Raw genomic sequence first — 19924 nt, 5'->3', positions numbered from 1 at the left:
CTTCCGCAGGTTACGGAGGCTCCTCCCCTCCGGCTCCTTCGGCCCCGCCCCCTTCCGGAACTGCTTCCCGCCCTCTGGGCTCCTTGTCCAATCGTCTGCGACCGAGTGGCCTTTGGTTCCCGCCCCCTCCAGCCCCCACCCTCCTCAGGTCCCGCCCCCTGCCGCTGAAGGCTGACGGCATCACCTGACCCGGAGGCGCTCGGTCGAAAGGAAGGCAAGAAGGGGCGTGTGCGCGGAGGGGAGGGCCGCGAGAAGAAAGGGGGGATGCCGGGAGCGGGGCGGGGAGAAAGGGGTGTCAGTCGGATCTCGCGAGAGAGGACGGAAGCCTGTGGGAGCCCGTGGCCTTTAAAGTGCGGTTCAGCCCTTTCCTCCAGGGGTAGTTTGTAAACACGGCTGGGCTCGGGCCTCCTGGGCGGCCGCGAGAAGCATGAACTAGCGCCCTGGGAAGGTGAGTAGCGCTGGGGGGGAGGCCGCAGGGCTGCGGCCGGAGGGAGAGGGAGACAGAAGGCGCTAACATGGCGACGTCGCTCCGCGTAGTCCCCACCCCCCGCTTCCCATCACCTCGGGCGCTCCTGCCTCGGTGCCCGGCCCTCGGGGCGACCCAGGCCGTCCCGCCAGCTGCGCGGCGGCGCGGCGTCGGCGGCGGGGAGCCCGGCCGGCCGGGCGGGCCCGTTATAGGGAACTGGCGTTCGTCGTTCCGGCCCCTCCCCGCTCGCGCGCTTTCCTAACGAAGAGGAAAAAGGAATAACGGCGCCTCTTAGACCCCTCCCCCCGGTTCGCCTTCCCCTTCCCCGGTTAGGTCGGAGGTCTCAGGGCGCCCCCACGCCGCACCCCGGGGGCGCAGGGAGACCCCCGCCTTCAGCCCTTGGATCTGCAGGGAGAGGGCCGGCTCGGGTCTCCCCGCCCAGGACTCGGGGGTGCGGGGACTGTGTGTGGGTGATGCTGGCGGCGGGGGGGGGTCGGGGTCCCCGCCTGCGGCCGCACCGACGGCCTGGGCAGCCCGGGAGCTGGAAGTCCCCGCCGGTTCTGTCCTTTCTGCCCCCTCACACTCCCGCCACCCCCCGCTTTTTCCCTGTGGGGCGGGGCCGAGGTGTGGGTGCAGATTGATTCTGGTATTTTCCCCCATTTTCTTTTCTTTTCTTTTTTTTTTTAACCTCCCCGCACGGACTGCAGAGCCTCTGTAGGGTAAATAACCTGTGCCTTTTTTTTTTTTTTTTATGCCCTAGGGACCAGGGCCGAGGGAGTGACTGTATGTGTGTGTCTGTATTTTTTGTGTTAGCTCGTTGAACCGACGCTAGAGGAAGGAGAAGGCGGAGGAGCTGGGGATCATTTGTGCCCTTAGGTAGTCTGAAATTGCTTTCGCTTGGGGGGCGGGGGGGGGGGGAGTTGAAAACTGGTTGAGGCCAAGCGCAAGACTACCGTCAATATGGTAAAGGGATTACACCTGATGGACGACCTTCGCCCTGTTGACTGATAGTTAAATTATAATTTCTTGGGGGTTTTAAATTATGGAGACGGTAACCGTGCGTTGACTTTAATATACACACTTGATGTCCAGACAAACCTGTACCTCTCTGAGTGCACTTTGTGTCCTGTGTGAAGAAACCACTGGCACTGTCAGTAAGTAATAGCCTTTCTAGGCGTCGTTTTTAAATAGCCATGTAACCTTGGTCCGTTGTACCAGAACTTGAAGGTAATAAGCTTGTTCAAAAGTCAGCCCTACACGGTTAAGTGACCTGAAAGGCAAACACAGTAGCAATTCCATCTTGTGATTACATTTGTTACACTGATTTGAGGAATCCGCTGTAAACACTTTGCAGAACTGCAAGAGTATCTTTGTAAAGGATGTTTAAAAAAAAAAAAAAGAGATGCCCTCTTACAGATAAAGAATTAGTTAAGGGTGTTCTTGAATCTTTAAGGTCATCAGTAATTGAATAACAATTAAAAATCTTGGTCTTTTTTTTTAAGATTTTATTTATTTAAAAAATTTTATTTATTTATTTATTTATTTATTTATTGAGAGAGAGAGAGGGAGGCAGAGACAGAGGCAGAGGGAGAAGCAGGCTCCATGCAGGGAGCCCCATTTGGGACTCCATCCCGGGACTCCGGGGTCACGCCCCCAAGCCGGAAGGCAGATGCTCAACCGCTGGGCCACCCGGGCGTCCCAAAAATCTTGGTCTTTGTAATTTATAAGAATCTTTCAAATTTATGGTTGTTTGTATGCTGCTTTCCGAAGACCTGTTTTATCTTGCTTCGAGAGGATTACGGCCATTAGATTTTTAATTATTTGAAATATATTGTAATTTAGAACATAGATGTTTGTATTTGTCAATAAGGAAGGAGCTTTCAGGAACTGTGTGTGTGTGTTTTTAAGGTACATGTGTCTTCTGTAGATATCATTGCATTTCCTGGAAATTCTTTTTAACCTTATAAGAATCTATATTTCATCCTTGGGGCACTATATCATAATGTATTAAATATGTAATCCAGAAATTCCTGTATTTTCTTTACTTGGAGTATTTGTTTCATATTTTTAAACAGTACAAATTAAGATTATTATGTCAGCTCTTTAACATAATTTGGAGGGATGCTTTTTCTTGGTATTCAGGATTTAAGAGCTATCTGAATATCATTTTTAAAAATGTTATGCTAGGGGCATCTGGGTGGCTCAGTTGGTTAGGTGTCTGCCTTTCCTTGGAGTCATGATCCCCAAGGTTCTGGGATGAGCCCCCCGTCCCACTCCTTACTCAGCAGGGAGCCTGCTTCTCCCTCTCCCTCTTGTTAGTGCTTGCTCTCTCTTCGCTCTCAAATAAAATCTTAAAAAAAAAAATGCTACACATCAAATGTCTACTACCTATAACTAGCATTAAGTCTCAAGAAATAATGTACATTTTTTCCTACCTAAATTGTATTTTGAGAAAGTTGGGTTTTAATGATTTAGATGTTCTCTGCTGATAAATTGTTAGATTATGTTAGATCAAATGTGTCGATTTTATCTGTGTCATCTTGAACAAATAATACAATCCCCCCCCCCCTTTTTTTTGTATATTTTTTTATTGGAGTTCGATTTGCCAACATATAGTATAACACCCAGTATAACACCCGGGCAGCCCGGGTGGCTCAGCGGTTTAGCGCCGCCTTTAGCCCAGGGTGTGATCCTGGAGATCTGGGATCAAGCCCCATGTCGGGCTCCCTGCATGGAGCCTGCTTCTGTCTCTGCCTCTCTCTCTCTGTCTCTCATGAATAAAAAAATAAAATCTTAAAACAAAACAAACAAAAAAAACAACACCCAGTGCTCATCCCGTCAAGTGCCCCCCCTCAGTGCCCGTCACCCAGTCACCCCATCCCCTCCACCACCTCTCCTTCCCCTACCCCTTGTTCATTCCCAGAGTTAGGAGTCTCTCATGTTCTGTCACCCTCTCTGATATTTCCCACTCGTTTTCTCTCCTTTCCCCTTTAATCCTTTTCCCTATTTTTTAATATTCCCCCAGTGAATGAAACCATATAATGTTATCCTCTGACAATCTCTTTTTAAAAACTCATTGAATAACAGTAATTGGATAGTCAACTGATCCTTAGAAATTAATACATTTAGTACTTGTTACACTGTTCACTGTTATTAAAATGTACTATTTTAGTTTAACTTAGTTTTTCACTTTAACTTAGTATTTCACACCTATTCCATGAGACTAAGGACTTACTTAAAATGCTGTATGTTTTCTTAATGTAATTCTTAATGAGGGATATAGTGATAATATTCACTTATTTACATCCAAGGGAAAACCCACAAAACATTTTATTTCTTTTGCTCTGTTTCTTGAGCTCAGGGTTAAAAAGAGTAAAATATAATTTCAGAAAATTTAAGGAAGTTTGTGGATTTTTAAGGCTAACAATAACTGAAATTACTTTACATATATTACTATAAATGTGTCATGTATTATATAATTATAGCTATGTACGTATTATATATACTTTTTCATTTATTCTTTTTAACAATCTTGAAACATTCATTTACATTTTTAAGTATGTTTAAGTGATGCTTTTTTTTTCCTTGGCATTTTGGCAGTGGTAGTAGAGTGATTAAAAACATGTTTTTTTTTAAGATTTTATTTATTTATTCATGAGAGACACAGAGAGAGAGAGAGAGAGAGAGAGAGAGAGAGAGAGGCAGAGACAGGCAGAGGGAGAAGCAGGCTCCATGCAGGGATCCGGATGTGGGACTCGATCCTGGGTTTCCAGGATCAGGCCCTGGGTTGAAGGGGGCACTAAACTGCTGAGCCACCTGGGCTGCCCAAAACATTTTTTTGTAACAAGAAGGGATGTAAATAGAATGTTTTTGGGCTGAGGCTTATTCACCCATGGCTGCGTTCTGTATCTTAACAAAGATAGTGATTCTCATTTTTTTCTCTCTTAATACCCAAGGAATAGAAACAGTCCCAACAGTAGTAGTAGCTTATTACCACAGTGATTCTCAACAAGATTAATAGGGGAAAACAGGGTGGGAATGTTTAAAATTGGCAAAAAGCCAATTGGCACAATACCAAGTGTATTTTGGTTATTTGACTAATAGTGGATCTCGTTATCTTGATAATACTACCTTAATTTACAAATTCCATAAATGTTCTTTAGTTTGCTTATCTGAACCTAAACCTTACCTTTGTCATTCCAACTTCATAGCTTTGTTCTTCTAGTTTTGTAGGTTTTTTCTAATTCTTGTGTGTGGGCTAGTGTGTTTCTATTTGTTGAACACTTAAAATAGTGTTACTAGAAATCAACTACAAGTTTGCCCTACTGACAAATAACTTTTCATTATTTTTGTTGCCTTCTAATTTTTGCATATAAATTATAGCTTCAAAATAAATTATAGCTGCGACAGAATTATATCATTAGAGACAGTTGTGTTTTATTTTTATAGCTTTAGCATTTCCCCATATTGTCTAACTTTTGTAATATATAGTGGTTACATGATAGTTTACCATTGACCATTAAATTTTCCTCAATTTAAATGCCCAATGGGAAAATAATTTTCATTTTCTATTTTTATATTAAATTGAGCATCTCTGTGCTTAAATCTTTTTATTTATTTTTAATTGTTTCTGTAGGATACTAATCTCAGTTGAGATTACTAGGTCAGAGGATATAAATATTTCTCTATTGCCAAATTTTTACCTCCCCAAAATGTTGAGCAAGTCCACACTGTCAAGAGAATCTGAGTGCAACAACTTTGGAGTTGTGCTGATTAATAAAGTAGGATTGCTTAATTAGAAATTATTAATGGAAATAAATTGCATTATTTAACAGTTTTACTTAGTAGACCATATCAATTATTCAGTAGACCAATCTATAGTTATTTGCCTACGAGTGATCCATGTGCTGGGACAGATACTATATATATATATTTATTGTCATTTCACTATTTCTCATAAAGATTACTGAAACTTCTGACGGTCTGGTAACAGCAATCCTTAAATTTGATGTAGTTTTACATGGCTTTCATGTTGAATGTTTCATGCTAGTTTGCTTTAATATAAGAGCTACTCTCTGACCTATAGATTGATGAGTTATTAAAACTCAGGATGACATTTATTTCCATATAGGTAATCTTTGAAATGAATGGGTATGTTATAGTCAAATTGACTGCATTGTTGTTTCCTTAGTGTCCTCTTCTGGTACATAATATGTATATAATGTTTTAGGAGCTAGACTGTCATGGTTTATATAGTGTTAGTTTCAGGTATATAGTTTAGTGATTCAGCACTTCCATACATAACCCTGTTCTCATTATAAATGACAAGTGCCTGCCTTAATCCCCATCACCTATTTAAATCCATTCTCCTCCAACCCCCCCCCCCCCCTCCTTTCTGGTAACCATCAGTTCTCTATAAGAGTCTGTTTCTTGGTTTGTCTCTCTCACATTTCTGTTTGCTTATTTCTTTTGTTTCTTAAATTCCACATGTGAATAAAATCATATGGTATTTGTCTTTCTCTGACTTATTTCACTTAGCATAATATTCTCTGGTTCCATCTATATTATTGCAAATGGCAGGATTTCCTTCTTTATTATGGCTGGGTAATATTCCGAGGGGTGTTTGTGTCTGTGTGTCTGTCTATATCACATCATCTTCATTCATTTATTGTTGGACACTTGTGCTGCTTCCATTGTAAATAATGCTGCTATAAACTTACAGGTGCATGTATCTCTTTGAATTAGTGTCTTTGTATTCTTGGGGTAAATACCCATTAGTGCAATTGCTGGATCCTAAGGTAGTTCTATTTTTAGCTTTTTGAGGAACCTCTATACAGGTTTCCACAGTGGCTGCACCAGTTTGCAGTCCCACGAAGAGGGCACAGGTGTTCTCTTTTCACCACATCCTCACCAACACTTATTATTTCTTGTGTTCTTGATTTTAGTCATTCTGACAGGTGTGAGGTGATACCTCATTGTAGTTTTGATTTTCATTTGCCTGATAAGTGACGATGAGCGTCTTTTGGCCATCCGTATGTCTTCTAATGTTCTTTTGTATTCTTTACGATTATTCAACTAATGTAACTGTACCATCAGTTCTCAATCACAGTTTTGAGAATCACTGTGTCTTTTATCATTTGTAAGGAAGGTTTTAAGATTATTGACATATGCTGGATTGAGGGTTACTCTTTTTTTTTTTTTTAAATTAATTAATTAATTTATGATAGTCACAGAGAGAGAGAGAGAGAGGCAGAGACTCAGGCAGAGGGAGAAGCAGGCTCCATGCACCAGGAGCCCGATGTGGGATTCGATCCCAGGTCTCCAGGATCCCTGGGCCAAAGGCAGGCGCTAAACAGCTGCGCCACGCAGGGATCCCTTTTTTTTTTTTTTTTTTTTAAGATTTTATTTATTTATTCATGAGAGAGAGAGAGAGAGGCAGAGACATAGAGGAAGAAGCAGCTCCTGGCAGGGAACCGGATGTGGGACTCGATCCCTGGACCCGGGATTATGCCCTGAGCTGAAGGCAGACGCTCAACCATTGAGCTACCCAGGCATCCCAAGGGTTATTCCTATAGTAATATTCTTTCACTTAATTTTGATACACTTTGAGAGGAGGAAAGAGAGGAGTTTACTAATGTTGTAGTGGGAATTATACATAACCTATACTGTATCTACTTTGTGCCCTCTTCGTAATGAGAAATTGATATCAAATATACTCTTAATAGCAGTGATAGCTAGGACTTACTGTAATTCTTGGTGAGCTATGAATTTCTATTTTCTTTTTACTTTTACAAAAGATAAGTTTTTAATAAGGAGTAAGTAGGGACGCATGGGTGGCTCAGAGGTTGAGTGCCTTTGGCTCAGGGTGTGATCCCAGTCTGGGGATGGAGTCCCACATTGGGCTCCCTCTGAGGAGCCTGCTTCTCCCTCTGCCTGTGTCTCTGCCTCTCTCTCTGGGTCTCTCGTGAATAAATAAATAAAATCTTGTAAAAAAATGTACTTATTGCTTTTTTTTTGTTAATCTACCTTTAGAAAAATAGTGCTATGGGCATTATTAGATAACCAAATTTAAAATGATATTATTAGTAAAAACTTGTATTAGCACTGTTTATGTTCATAACCATAAATCTGCAAGGTCTTGTACAGTTCTTTTTAAAGATTTATTTATTTTAGAGAGGGAGAGAGCATGCAGGTGAGTAGAGGGAGGCAGAGGGGGAAAGAATCCTCAAGTAAACTCCCTGCTGAGTGTGGAGCCTGACATAGTGTTCTATCCTACCCTTGAGATCATGACCTGAGCCAAAACCAAGTCAGATACCTAACCAACCAATGGAGCCACCCAGGTGCCCCTATGTCTATTTCTAACGTTCTGTTGTAATTTTAAGCTGTAAGACAATAACTTGCTTATCTTACATCACCCAGGGATTAGAGGTCTGGGAATAATTAAGACTCACTTAAAAAATAAAGTTTAACTTAAAACTGATATTTTTATTAAGGAATATCTCCGTATATGGGGCTGATCTCAATATTCACATATTCACATTTTCATGTATACAGTATTGGGAAGCCTGAGGTGTTCTTTATATCTGCCATCAACTTTGAGGAATTTTGTCAAAACGCTTCTGTACTCTTGGGAATTGGTGATAAGTGTGAAGAACATGTCATGTCTGCTGTGAGTGGGGCAAAATTAAAAGCTGTTTTCCTCATTAAAGCTGGGCTTCTGTTTTTCTCACTTTGAGGCATTTGATTTCCTTACATAGATGAACTAGACAGTATGGGATAACATCAAATTCATGGGTTAAAGATTAAAAACCTTTTATTTAGGGATCCCTGGGTGGCGCAGCGGTTTGGCGCCTGCCTTTGGCCCAGGGCGCGATCCTGGAGACCCGGGATCGAATCCCACATCAGGCTCCCGGCGCATGGAGCCTGCTTCTCCCTCTGCCTGTGTCTCTGCCTCTCTCTTTCTCTCTGTATGACTATCATAAATAGATAAAAAAAAAATTAAAAAAAAAAAAACCTTTTATTTAAAAGTTAAACTAAACATGTAGTTCTCAGTTTGGGGCTTTAAAGAAGGTAGTAAGATTAGGATTGATTAGCATTAGGAAAATGTATACTTAATGTCAAAGTAAAATACAGTAAAACTTGTAATAAAATTAATAGATACCATGTAAGTGCCATATACTGTGCTATGTATTTTATATATAGTATTATCCTTTATTCTTTTTGACAACAGTGAAAGTGATGTATTATTTCTTGTGAACTAGGATCATAGTGAAATCACACCATTTAAATTTTTCCTAATACAGAAATTAAGGGGTGCCTGGGTGGCCCGGTCAGTCAAGCATCAGCTGTCAGCTCAGGTCATGTCATGATCCCAGGGTTCTGGGATCAAGCCCCCACATCTGGCTCCCAGCTCAGCAGGGAGTCTGCTTCTTCTCCCTCTCCCTCCTCCCTAGCCCCTGGCTTGTGCTCTCACCCTCTCAAATAAATAACCTAAAAAAACCCCCAACTCTAAGATATCTTAACTTTGAAAGGGAGTATAGTCCTACTAGCTCATAGTTATAGATTTTCAAGCTCTTAGGTTTAAATTTTGTTATTATGACCATCATGATGTTCCCAAGACTTCAGGATTGCACTAGGATCACTTTTTGCATTTTGTGGCTCTAGACCAAGATACAAGAAGGAAATTACAGCACAGAGTTCTGTGTCTATAAGGTATTGCGGCCCTGAAACCTTATGACACAAGCCTGACCTCCTGGGTATCTTAACATTTTTGCTCATTCTATTTCCTATTCCTGCATCTCAATTTGCCACATACTTTGCATCTTAAAGCAACACAAATTTATCTCACAGTTTTTGTAGGTTAGAAGTCCAGGTAGGCTCAGCTGGGGCTTCTGCTTAGGGTCTTACAAAGCCAAAATTTAATGTTGGCTGAGCTGTATTCCATGTTAAAATGTCTGGGGGATAATCCACTTCCAGGTTTATTCAAATTTTTGGTTGAATTCAGATCCCTTGTGGACTGACAACCAGGGCTGGTATTTGCTCATGGAAGCTGAAAGGCTTTCAGTCCTGCCCACTCCAGTAATGTCAAGTCTCTCTCATGCTTCTAATTTCTGTGAATTATATGCTGCTGAATCTGACTCCAGACAAAGTTTTCTCTTCTAAGATTTTATTTATTCATGAGAGAGGCAGAGAGAGAGAGAGGCAGAGACACAGGCAGAGGGAGAAGCAGGTTCCCTGCGGGGAGCCTGATGGGAGACTCAATCCCAGGACCCTTGGATCATGACCCAAGCAGAAGGAAGATGCTCAACCCCTGAGCCACCAAGGCGCCGGAAAGTTTTCTGTTCTTAAAGTCTCCTATAATTAGATTAGGCACACTTGATAACCCAGGATAATCTTCCTGTTTTAGGATCTGTAATCTTTTTCTACTTCTTCAACATACTTTTATTTGAATCCAGTGGATTTTAATGTTTTAAAGTATTGATCAACTTACACTTTTCTGCAATAAATATAAATTGAACTTTTCTAACTTTCTTATTGATTTCATGGAACTCTATTGGGACAGTGCATTTTTGGGCAATATTTTGAGAATGGAAGAAGCAATCATTACATGAAGAATTTTTATTGTTCCTGTCATCACACTAAACAATATATATGAATTCAGAACATTCCTAAACACAGGGCAAAATGCCATTCTTAAAAACAAAGCTTTGCTTTAACAGGAGTACTTATAAGACAGGCAAAGACACAAGCCTGAGGTTTAGTGGTGCCTGGATTAAGGGGTTTTAAGAAACTTTTAAAATAATCCCCTTGTTTTGTTCTATGGAGGTTTTACAACCTGGGGCAATGCATGGTAATGATATTTGGTTATGGGTGAGAAGTATGGGTTTCTTTTGAACTGTGGAAGAATGAGGATTTAGGGAAAGTAGGCAGATCATTCTTAGGAAAGCAAACATAGGGAAATTAAAGATATGGAAATTTTCTTAAACTTATCCTGCTTAGGTGTCCCTTGCATTAGTGTACTTTAAGTAATACATACACTTGTTTGAACACTGCTTTGAGAAGACTGTCCTCTTCCTGCCTAGCTCCTATCCTCCCACAAGGCCAGAAGCCTACTACTTAGGATTCTCTACTATGCAGTTGCCCCTGAATATGTTAGACCCTTCTAAGTCCATGTCAAGAGAGACTTAGTTCCTTTCTCACACAAATATGTACTTTTTGAGCTCTGGTTTTTTGGGCATAGTTCTCTGCTTTCCAAAATACCATTAGCAGTGTTTGCCTCCTCCAGCAGAGACCATACCTCTTACTCTCAGGTTAACTATATCCACATACAAACATACCTTAGAGATATGGCAGGTTTGGTTCCAGATGACCACAGTAAAGCAAATCAGATGAATCTTTTGGTTTCCTAGGACAAATAAAATTTATGTTTCACTATGTTATAGCCTGTTAATTTTGTGCTAGTATTATATCTAAAAAAATAAAGACTATAACTTAAAAATACTTTATTGCTTAAAGAAAAGCACTAACCATCATCTGAGTTTTCAGCCATTTGTAATCTTTTTGCTGGTATAGGGTTTTGCCCTTGATGGCTGTTCACTGATCAGGTGGTGGTTGCTGAAGGTTGGGGTGGCTATGGCAGTTTCTTTAAATATGACATCAGTGAAGTCATGAAACTTTCAAAGTTGAAGTCAGTCCTCTCAGACCCAGTCACTGCTTTATCAACTACTTTTATTAATATTCTAAATTCTTCGCTATCATTTCAACAAGGAGTGGATTCCATTACTTTGCTCATTCATAAGGCATCTCCTCGTCCATTAAGGTTTATCGTGAGATTGTAGCAATTCAGTCACATCTTTAGACTCCACTTCTAGTTCTCTTGCTGCTGCGTCTGTAGTTACTTCCTCCACTGAAGTCTTAAACCCCTCAAAATATTCATAAGAGTTGGCATCAGCATCTTCTAAACTCCGGTTAATGATATTTTGAATCACAAATGCTCTTAATGGCATCTAGAATGATGCATCTTTCTAGAAGGTTTTCAATTTACTTTGTCTAGATCCATCAAAGGAATCACTATCTTCAGTAACTACAGTTCTACAAAATCTATTAAGGCTTGAAAGAACTACTCCTTGATCCATGGGTGGCAGAATAGGTGTGTTTAGCAGAATGAAAACGTTAATCTTATACATCTCCATCAGAGCTTGTGGGTGTCTAGTGCATTGTCAGTGAGCAGTAACATTTGAAAGGAATCTTTTCCTGAGCAGCAGTTATCAAGAGTGGGCTTAAAAAATTCAGTAAACCCTGTTGTAAAAAGATATGCTGTCATCCAGTTTTGTTCTTCCATTTACAGAGCACAGAGTAGACTGAGCCTAATTACTAAGATTTTCAGAATGATCTAGGAGCATTGGCTTCAACTTAAAGTTACCAGCTGTGTTAGCCCCAAGCAAGAGAGCCTGAAGCTTTGAAAATTAGGCGTGAACTTTTCTCTAGTTATGAAAGTCCTAAATGGCATCTTCTTCCGAACTATGGCTGTTTCATCTACATTGAAAATCTATTGTTTAGTGTAGCCACTTTCATTAATGATGATCTTAGCTAGATATTCTAGGTAACTTGCTGCAGTTTCTATATTAGCAATTGCTGCTTCATCTTGTACTTAAAAAAAAAAAAAGTAATCTCTACACCCAATGTGGGGCTCAAAGTCATGACCCCAAATCAGGAGTTGCATGCTCTACTGACAGAGCTATGCAGGTACCCCCTTACCTTATACTTTCATAATTATGAAGGTGGCTTCTTCCTTAAACCTCATGAACCAATTCTGATAGCCTCCAACTTTTCCTCTGTAGCGTTCTCAACCTCTCTCAGCCTTCTAAGAAAGAGAGTTAGGGCTTTAGTCTGGATTAGGTTTTAGCTTAAGGGAATGTTGTAGCAGGTTTGATCTCCTATTCAGACTACTAAAACGTTCAATTATAAAGCTGTTTCATTTATCATTTGCGTGTTCACTAGAATAGCACTTTTGATTTCCATCAAGTTGTTTACTTTTGCATTCACGGCTTGCATTCACTACCTGTGTGGTGCAGCTTTTGGCCTGTCTCAGCTTTCAACATGCCTTCCTCATTAAACTTAATCATTTCTAGCTTTTGGTTTAATGTGAGAGATATGCCCATCCTCCTTTCCCTTAAACATTTAGAGGCCAGTGTAGGATTATTAATTGGCCTAATTTCAATATTTTTGTGTCTCGGCACCGGGAGACCTAAAGAGAGGGAGAGATGGGGGAGGAGCTGGTAGGTGGAACATTAGTACATACCCAACGTTTCTCAGTTAAACTTTTATGTGGGTGTAGTCTGTGGAGCCCTAAAACAATTACAATAGTAACATCAGTGATCACAGATCACCATAACAGATAAAATAAGAATGAAAAAGTTTGAAATTTTCAAGAATTACCAAAATGTAACACAAAGACATGAACAAATGCTGTTGGAAAGATGGCACTAAGAGTTGTTCAATGCAGTTCACTGAAGGTTGCTAAAAACCTTCAATTTATAAAAAGTGCACTATCTGTGAAGAATAATAAAGTGAAGCTCAGTAAGACAAGGTACACATGGGATGCCTGGATGGCTCAGCAACTGAGCTCTGCTTTTGGCTCAGGGCGTGATCCTGGAGTTCAGGGATCAAGTCCCACATTGGGCTCCCTGAGAGGAAGGAGCCTGCTTCTCTTTCTGCTTGTGTCTCTACCTCTCTCTGTCTGTGTCTCTCATGAATAAGTAAATCTTAAAAAAACAAGGTACGCCTGTATAAGAAGTACATATACAGTAGCTAGGGTAGGGTAGCAGTGGTTAAAAAAGAGAAGTTCTTTACATCTTTGTGTTGCAAGTTATCAAAAAAAACAAACAAACAAACAAACAAACAAAAAAGAAACCAACCCAAAGGTCATTGTTTAATGTCTTTCAAAGTCTGGATGGTAATCTGACATTGCATGCATAAAACATAAGCTGTATAGGCCAGGTACAGCTTGCTAGCTTAATCTTGTTGCCTTTCACTTGAAGTGAAGACTAGAAGTCCATCTTGCTGTTTTTCTAGGGTGTTAGTTCCTGGTCTTTTGTGAGCAACTGCTAAAATAAGAATACAACACTCCATAGGAAAATCTGAGGCCCTACTTAAAAATAAACATTTCCCTGAAAGAAACAATTTGCAGAAACTTATCTCTACCTTTACACAGAGACATTTGTCCTTTGAATTGCTGCTCCATGTATAGTCCCTATTTTACATACATATAGCTAACTGTCCTGTTCAGGTCCCTTTCCCTTTAAAGAACAGTCTGTATAAAACAGAATTTTGATGCCAGCTTTGAAATGAGAGCCTTTCCAGCTTCTAGTATTCTCATCAAAGTTTTAAACATGAAGACTGTTTTCAAGTCAGACTTATTCAAGGTAAAGTGCAATTCTTTCAACAGTCTGCAATAGGGACATCTTCCAAGTTCATACACAGACTAATAATGAGAAATCAGTCCTTAAATAATGGTAGAGGAAAGTCTACTTTCCCTTTAACATCTTGTTCCAAGGATTACTGCCTTTTCCTAATGGAAAAACTTGGTTTTCTGCCAGATTCTTATGCATACTCAGTTTGGACACTCTGTTACTTAATATAATGGCCCCATGTTCTAGTTTCTGAGTTTTGTGGACTGCATATGTGAGTTTATCCTCCCAAACTACAACTTACTTGTTTTTTTGCTTTTGCATTGGTGTTCTGGTCTTCAGGTTTCCCCTTTTTCCCCTGTTACCTACAGATTGGCCTTTTATATTTAGAGAAGTTCTTTATGGACACTGGTCTGGCTCCTTGGTCACTGGCAGGACTTCTATTTTTGAAAGCATTCTTCAGGGGGATCCGTGGGTGGCTCAGTGGTTTAGCGCCATGCCTTTGGCCCAGGGCGTGATCCTGGAGTCCTGGGATCAAGTCCTGAGTTGGTGCATGGAGCCTGCACCTCTCTCTGCTTGTGTCTCTGCCTCTCTCTCCGTGTCTCTCATGAATAAATAAAATCTTAAAAAAAAAAAAAAATGAAAACATCCTTCACTGGATGGTAAGGCATTTCTACAGGGTACCCAACCATCTTACATTTTAAGATGAGAGTGTATGATGACAAATGTTGACCAATACTCATTTTCTTCTTTTTCTTTATTATAGGTGCTCCAATTTTTAACTGAGCATATGGTGAAATAAAAAATTTATTTCTCAGCTAGGTATAGCTGTTGTGACTTAAGTTCTGGTGTATGGAATGTAAATAGAAGTTTCCTGTGAGTTGTTGAAAAGTTTCCTTAAAAGGAAGCTATTGCTCATCTCCTCATTCTCCTTCCTGCTGTCTGATCAGCAGATGTTATGGTTAGACCTTAAGCAGTTATTTTAAACGTGAAGGAGACACATGTTGAGGATGGCAAAACAAAATAGAAGGAGCTTGGGTTACTAATGATCATGGTTTGGGACTGCCTGTGCTTGTATGTGAGAGAAAGAAACTTTTGAATCTTTTAAACCATTGTTAATTTTGAGTTTTCTGTCCCTCATAGCTGAACCCAATCCAACTGATATAAGCATAAAAAAAAATCAAGCTGTTTCCAAATGAAAAGCATATTGAATTGGGCCCCCTGGATGGTATGTATGGTGCAGTACTGACACATGAAAAACTCTTTCATCTCCTCTTAAGAATTTTGATGCACTGCTGTGTCTGTCACCTTTTATCTGTGGCTACTTCTCCCTTCTATTAAAAAGCTTCATTTTTCTCCTTTCACCGAGATTCCGTTGCTGTACTTCCATCCTTAAAACTATTAGACCTCTAGGTGTCATTTTGCTAGGAGTTACAGGAGACCACAGGATAAACCTCTTCCTGGAGCGTTACAACTTTTGGAGGGAACCTTAATTTCTGTATCGTAAAATAAGGAAATGGAAGGCAAACTTCACACACATTTTTTAAAAAGATTTTATTTATTTATGAGAGACACAGAGAGAGAGGCAGAGACATAGGCAGAGGGAGAGAGAAGTAGGCTCCCTGCAGAGAGCCCGATGCAGAACTCAATCCCAGGACCCCAGGATCAGGACCTGAGCCAAAGGCAGACACTCAACCACTGAGCCACACAGGCATCCCTAATTTTTAACTATAAAGTAAACATTAAAAAATTTTTGTATCGAAGTTAAACTGTACAAGCCTATTTCTTTAGATCTCACAGAGTAAGTTCACTCTCTTTTCTGCCTCTCCTTTGCCCTAGAGATACTTGGATGGAGACTTGAGAAGGACTGCTTACTTGATTAGAGCTGAGGGATTCCTGGCAACAGTGAATAAACCTCATGGCCCATCAGTTAGAAAGGTAAGAGATTTTAAGCTTTTAATGCAAAGTGGTTTGGATTTTTGCAGTTGTCTCAAATATTGCTGAATTCAACAGATGCTTCTAGGTAGTATCCTCAGGATGCTAGTGCCCTACCTTCCTGATAGTGTTTTGTTAAAAAAATAAAAATAAAAGGAAAAAAAATTGTTTTTAAATTGGAGGTTCACCAATTTGGAAATGTCCTTTTGGAGCTAAAATGCATATCCACATATTATAAAAGCACGCTGAAGATTTAACATTAAATTGTTTAATTTTTAACTCAGAGCCTCCTAAACTTAACTGACTAGAGAATTCTCTATAGTGAAGGGTCCCCATATGAAAGTCCCAATTCTAGAATTTTATGAAGGATAGTAACAAGAGTTACTCCTTGAAGTATTTTCTTTTCCTTCTTCTTCTTTTTTTTTTTTTTTTTTAAGTAAGCTCTACACCCAGTTGGGATTTGAACTCATGACCTGAAGGTCAAGAGTCACATGGTCTACCGACTGAGCCAGCCAAATGCCCCAAAGTATTTTCTATATTCCAAAAATATTTTGAACAAAAAATACTGCCCATTTTAAGGCCGTATGCACTAAAATGTCAAAATTCATTGAATTTTGGATTGGATTAATTCATAAACTTAGTTCCAAGATTACTCACACTGATCAGAAATATTAATAGGAAGTTATATAGTTCTCAAATATACCTTTATGGAACATTTTCTGTGTGTCAGCCACAGTGTGGTGATGTTAGAGTTACAAAATATAGTGGTTTCTGGTCGCAAGTTCGAGGATATAGCTTCTAAAAATAGAAGGAAAATATTGATGTAATAAATGTGATCTGGCATAGAAAATTTTTAAAAAACATGGTTGTCAGATATAGTAAGATATACAAGCAGATTAGTGCATGCTATTACACCTGAACCTGAAGATTCAGATAAAAAAAAACAAAACCTGTAAATATATACTTCTAATCTTGACAAAATTTAGAAAATAAATTTTGAAATTTATTTCCTAAACAAATTTGAAATTTATTTGAAATTAGAAAAATACAACATATTTGAAAAAGTAAAAATATATTCTTTTAAATTAAAAAAAATTTTTTTTCTTAAAAAAAAAAAATAAATAAAAAAAATTTTTTCTTAATTTAAATTCTTTTTTTTTTTTTTTTTTTTTTTAAGATTTTATTTATTCATGAGAGGGACAGAGCGAGAGGCATAGACATAGGTAGAGGTTGAAGTAGGCTCCATGCAGGGAGCCCGACATGGGACTCGTTCTTGTTCTTGGGACTCTCTCGTTCTCACTTTGAGTCAAAGGCAGGCAGGCAGGCAGGCAGGCGCTCAACTGCTGAGCCACCCAGGCTTCCCTCTTAATTTAAATTCAATTAACATATAATGTATTGTTAGTTTCAGAAATAGAGTTCAGTGATTCTTCATATATAATACCCAGTGCTCATTACTTCAAGTGCCTTCCTTAATGCCCAGCATCTGATTACCCCATCTCCTGATTCTCCTCCCCTCCAGCAATCCTCAGATTGTTTCCTGTGATTAAGTCTCTTACGGTTTGTCTTCTCTCTGATTTTATCTTTATTTTTTCTCTCTTCCCCATGATCCTCTCTTGTTTTTTAAATTCCACAGAGTGAGATGATATAATTGTTTTTCTCTTATTTCCCTCTAGTTTTATCCATGTCCTTGCAAATGGCAAGATTTCATTTTTGTGATGGCTGAGTAGTATTCCATTTTGTGTGTGTGTGTGTGTGTATCGCATCTTCTTTATCCATTTATCTGTTGATGGACAGCTGGGCTCTTTCCATAGTTTGGCTATTGTGGACGTTGCTGCTATAAACATTGGGGTGCAAGTGTCCCTTTGGATCACAACATTCATATCTTTGGGGTAAATACTTAGTAGTGCAATTGCTGGGTCGTAGGGTAGTTCTGTTTCGACTGAAAAAGTAAAAATTTGTAAGCAGGAAATTCCTTGAGGAGGAAAGGATGGCAAACTTCTTGCACACTGATATTTATATGTTGAATAATTTTTGAGCTACTTGACCAACTTAAATGTTCAAATCCTGATTTGGTTAGAAATATTTTCCATAAAACGTAAATTCCAGGGGCACCTGGGTGGCTCAGTCGGCTAAGTGTCCAACTTTTGATTTCAGCTCAGGTCATGATTGTGGGATTGAGCCCCATGTCTAGCTGTGTGTGCTCAGTAAGGAGTTTACTTCTCTCTCTTCTCTTTCCTTTGCTACTATCCCCACTTGTGTGTGTGCCCCCCCCCCCCAAGAGTCTATCCTACCCTGTTGCATGTACTCAATAAGTATTTATTGACTAAACTACTAAGTAAATGAATGATCTGAATTTCAGGGTAGAGAGTGGATAGAGGTGAGCAGTGTTTACTAAGAGAGATGTATAAATGGGAAGTGAGAGCATTCTAGGCTGATATAGAGCTGATTAAAAGCCTGCATGAAAAAAAAAAAAAAACCTGCATGAAACTAGACCCAAGGGATTAAGGAGTAGTATAAAACCAGAGTAGAAGTCAGGGGTCAGTCCCTGCATTGGTCTGGAGTCAATGTTACGGATTTGAGGCCTTATCCTAAACATTTTTTTCCATAACTAGTACTTTCCTCTCATTTTGATGGATACTGCTGATACGCAAATTATCATTCTCTTTTCTGAATTTAGCAGTAGTTTGTACTGGCTTTCTTATGTATAGTGTTGTCCTCTAGTCCATTCTCCACACTTCTATTAGATCTTGCAAAAATTCCTCTTTATCTAGTTAATCAACATAAAATCTTCCCATTTTTTACAGCAGGATTAAGCGGACTTATTTTTTTAAAGGGCTAGATAGTGAATATTTTAGACTTTATAGGGGCCACATATGGTTCCTGTTGCTTATTCTCCTCCCACTCCCGCCCATATAAAAATGTGAAAAACTTGCTTAGCTCAACATTTTGACACAGGCTTATATTTATAACCTCAGAGTAGCAGTGGGATGGGGGTGGTAAGGGTGGAATCCAAACTCCTTGTCAGGGTAATAAAGGCTGTTCAAGATTTGCTTCTCTTTCTGGACTTCTCTCTCTTCCTTTTAACCTTATATCCTATGCTTCAGCTGTCAGAAGTTCTTAGAGATCCCTCAATGTACTCTGCTTCATTGTGATTCTACATGTTTACTGTCTTCTCTGCTGAGAACATCATCCCTGACTGGCTGAGGCCTCTACCTTTGAGGCTACACTCAGGCATTACTTCCTTCAGTAGTAGCCCTCCCAGACCCTCTCTTCACATTTGACTATGTACTTGTTTTAGTTAGGGGTTGGAAAATTAATCAGATAAATTCGTGTTTAAAAAAAAAAGCTCATACTCAGAATACAGAAGACTTGCATAATTCAGTCACAGAAAGCATAGGCATCACAGAAACTACTTTTCTTCTTGGCTGCATAGTTTCTCATGTCTATTTTCTGTGCCTACTCCCTTTCTGGTTTTCATTAATTTCTTCTCAGTATGAACAGGATAGTAAATATCCACCAGTCCGGAGTATGATTTGGAATCTCTGCTTCTTACCTCTGTTTAGCTGATTTTTTTTCTTTTTCAAATTTCTTGAAGAGATCATCTGATTGGCTTAACTTGGTGAGATGTCTCCCCTGGTTCACCTGAGGCAGGTATGTCAGGGTCATGGATATTATAGGATTGCCCTTCCCTGGTAATCAGGCTTTCTAAGAGGGAAATATGGGTGCTGAAGAGAGATGACTAGCTCCAATATACTCCTTAATCTTAATCCCCTGTGCTCCCATTGTGCCTGTGTATATCTTTACTTAATTTTTTTTTTTTTTTAAGATTTTATTTATTTACTCATGAGAGACACAGAGAGGCAGAGACATAGGTAGAGGGAGAAGCAGGCCCTATGCCAGGAGCCCGATGTGGGACTTGATTCTGGGTCCCCAGGATCATGACCTGAGCTGAAGGCAGATGCTTAACCGCTGAGCCACCCAGGTGTCCCATATCTTTATTACTATTTGTATATCACTGAATTATACTTACTTGTCCTTACTAATCTGATTTTTGAGGGCAAGGCATAAGGTACAAAATAGGCAGTCAGGTGTTTTCCAAATACGTCTTATAAAA

General features: G+C 39.7%; 1 protein-coding gene across 12 annotated transcripts in view; it reads left to right on the top strand.

The window, feature by feature from the left end:
* The first annotated feature begins 243 nt into the window (after window positions 1-243).
* The window catches only part of ATF2 (activating transcription factor 2), a 102690-nt gene continuing 83009 nt past the window's right edge, over window positions 244-19924 (top strand). For 2 of the 12 annotated variants that reach the window (XM_041773735.1, XM_041773739.1), the window contains exons 1-2: window positions 246-448; window positions 15715-15813. The gene's annotated coding sequence lies outside the window, so the exon portion shown is untranslated. Of the gene's footprint in view, window positions 449-1226; window positions 1343-15018; window positions 15104-15714; window positions 15814-19405; window positions 19462-19924 lie in introns of all 12 variants that reach the window. The other 10 variants (XM_041773731.1, XM_041773734.1, XM_041773732.1 and 7 more) reach the window with 10 other exon arrangements.

The sequence above is a fragment of the Vulpes lagopus genome, chromosome 11, assembly GCF_018345385.1.
Source record: "Vulpes lagopus strain Blue_001 chromosome 11, ASM1834538v1, whole genome shotgun sequence".
NCBI classification, from domain to species: domain Eukaryota; kingdom Metazoa; phylum Chordata; class Mammalia; order Carnivora; family Canidae; genus Vulpes; species Vulpes lagopus.
Note: the sequence above shows the minus strand (reverse complement) of the source record. Positions and strands in the feature narration are given on the sequence as shown.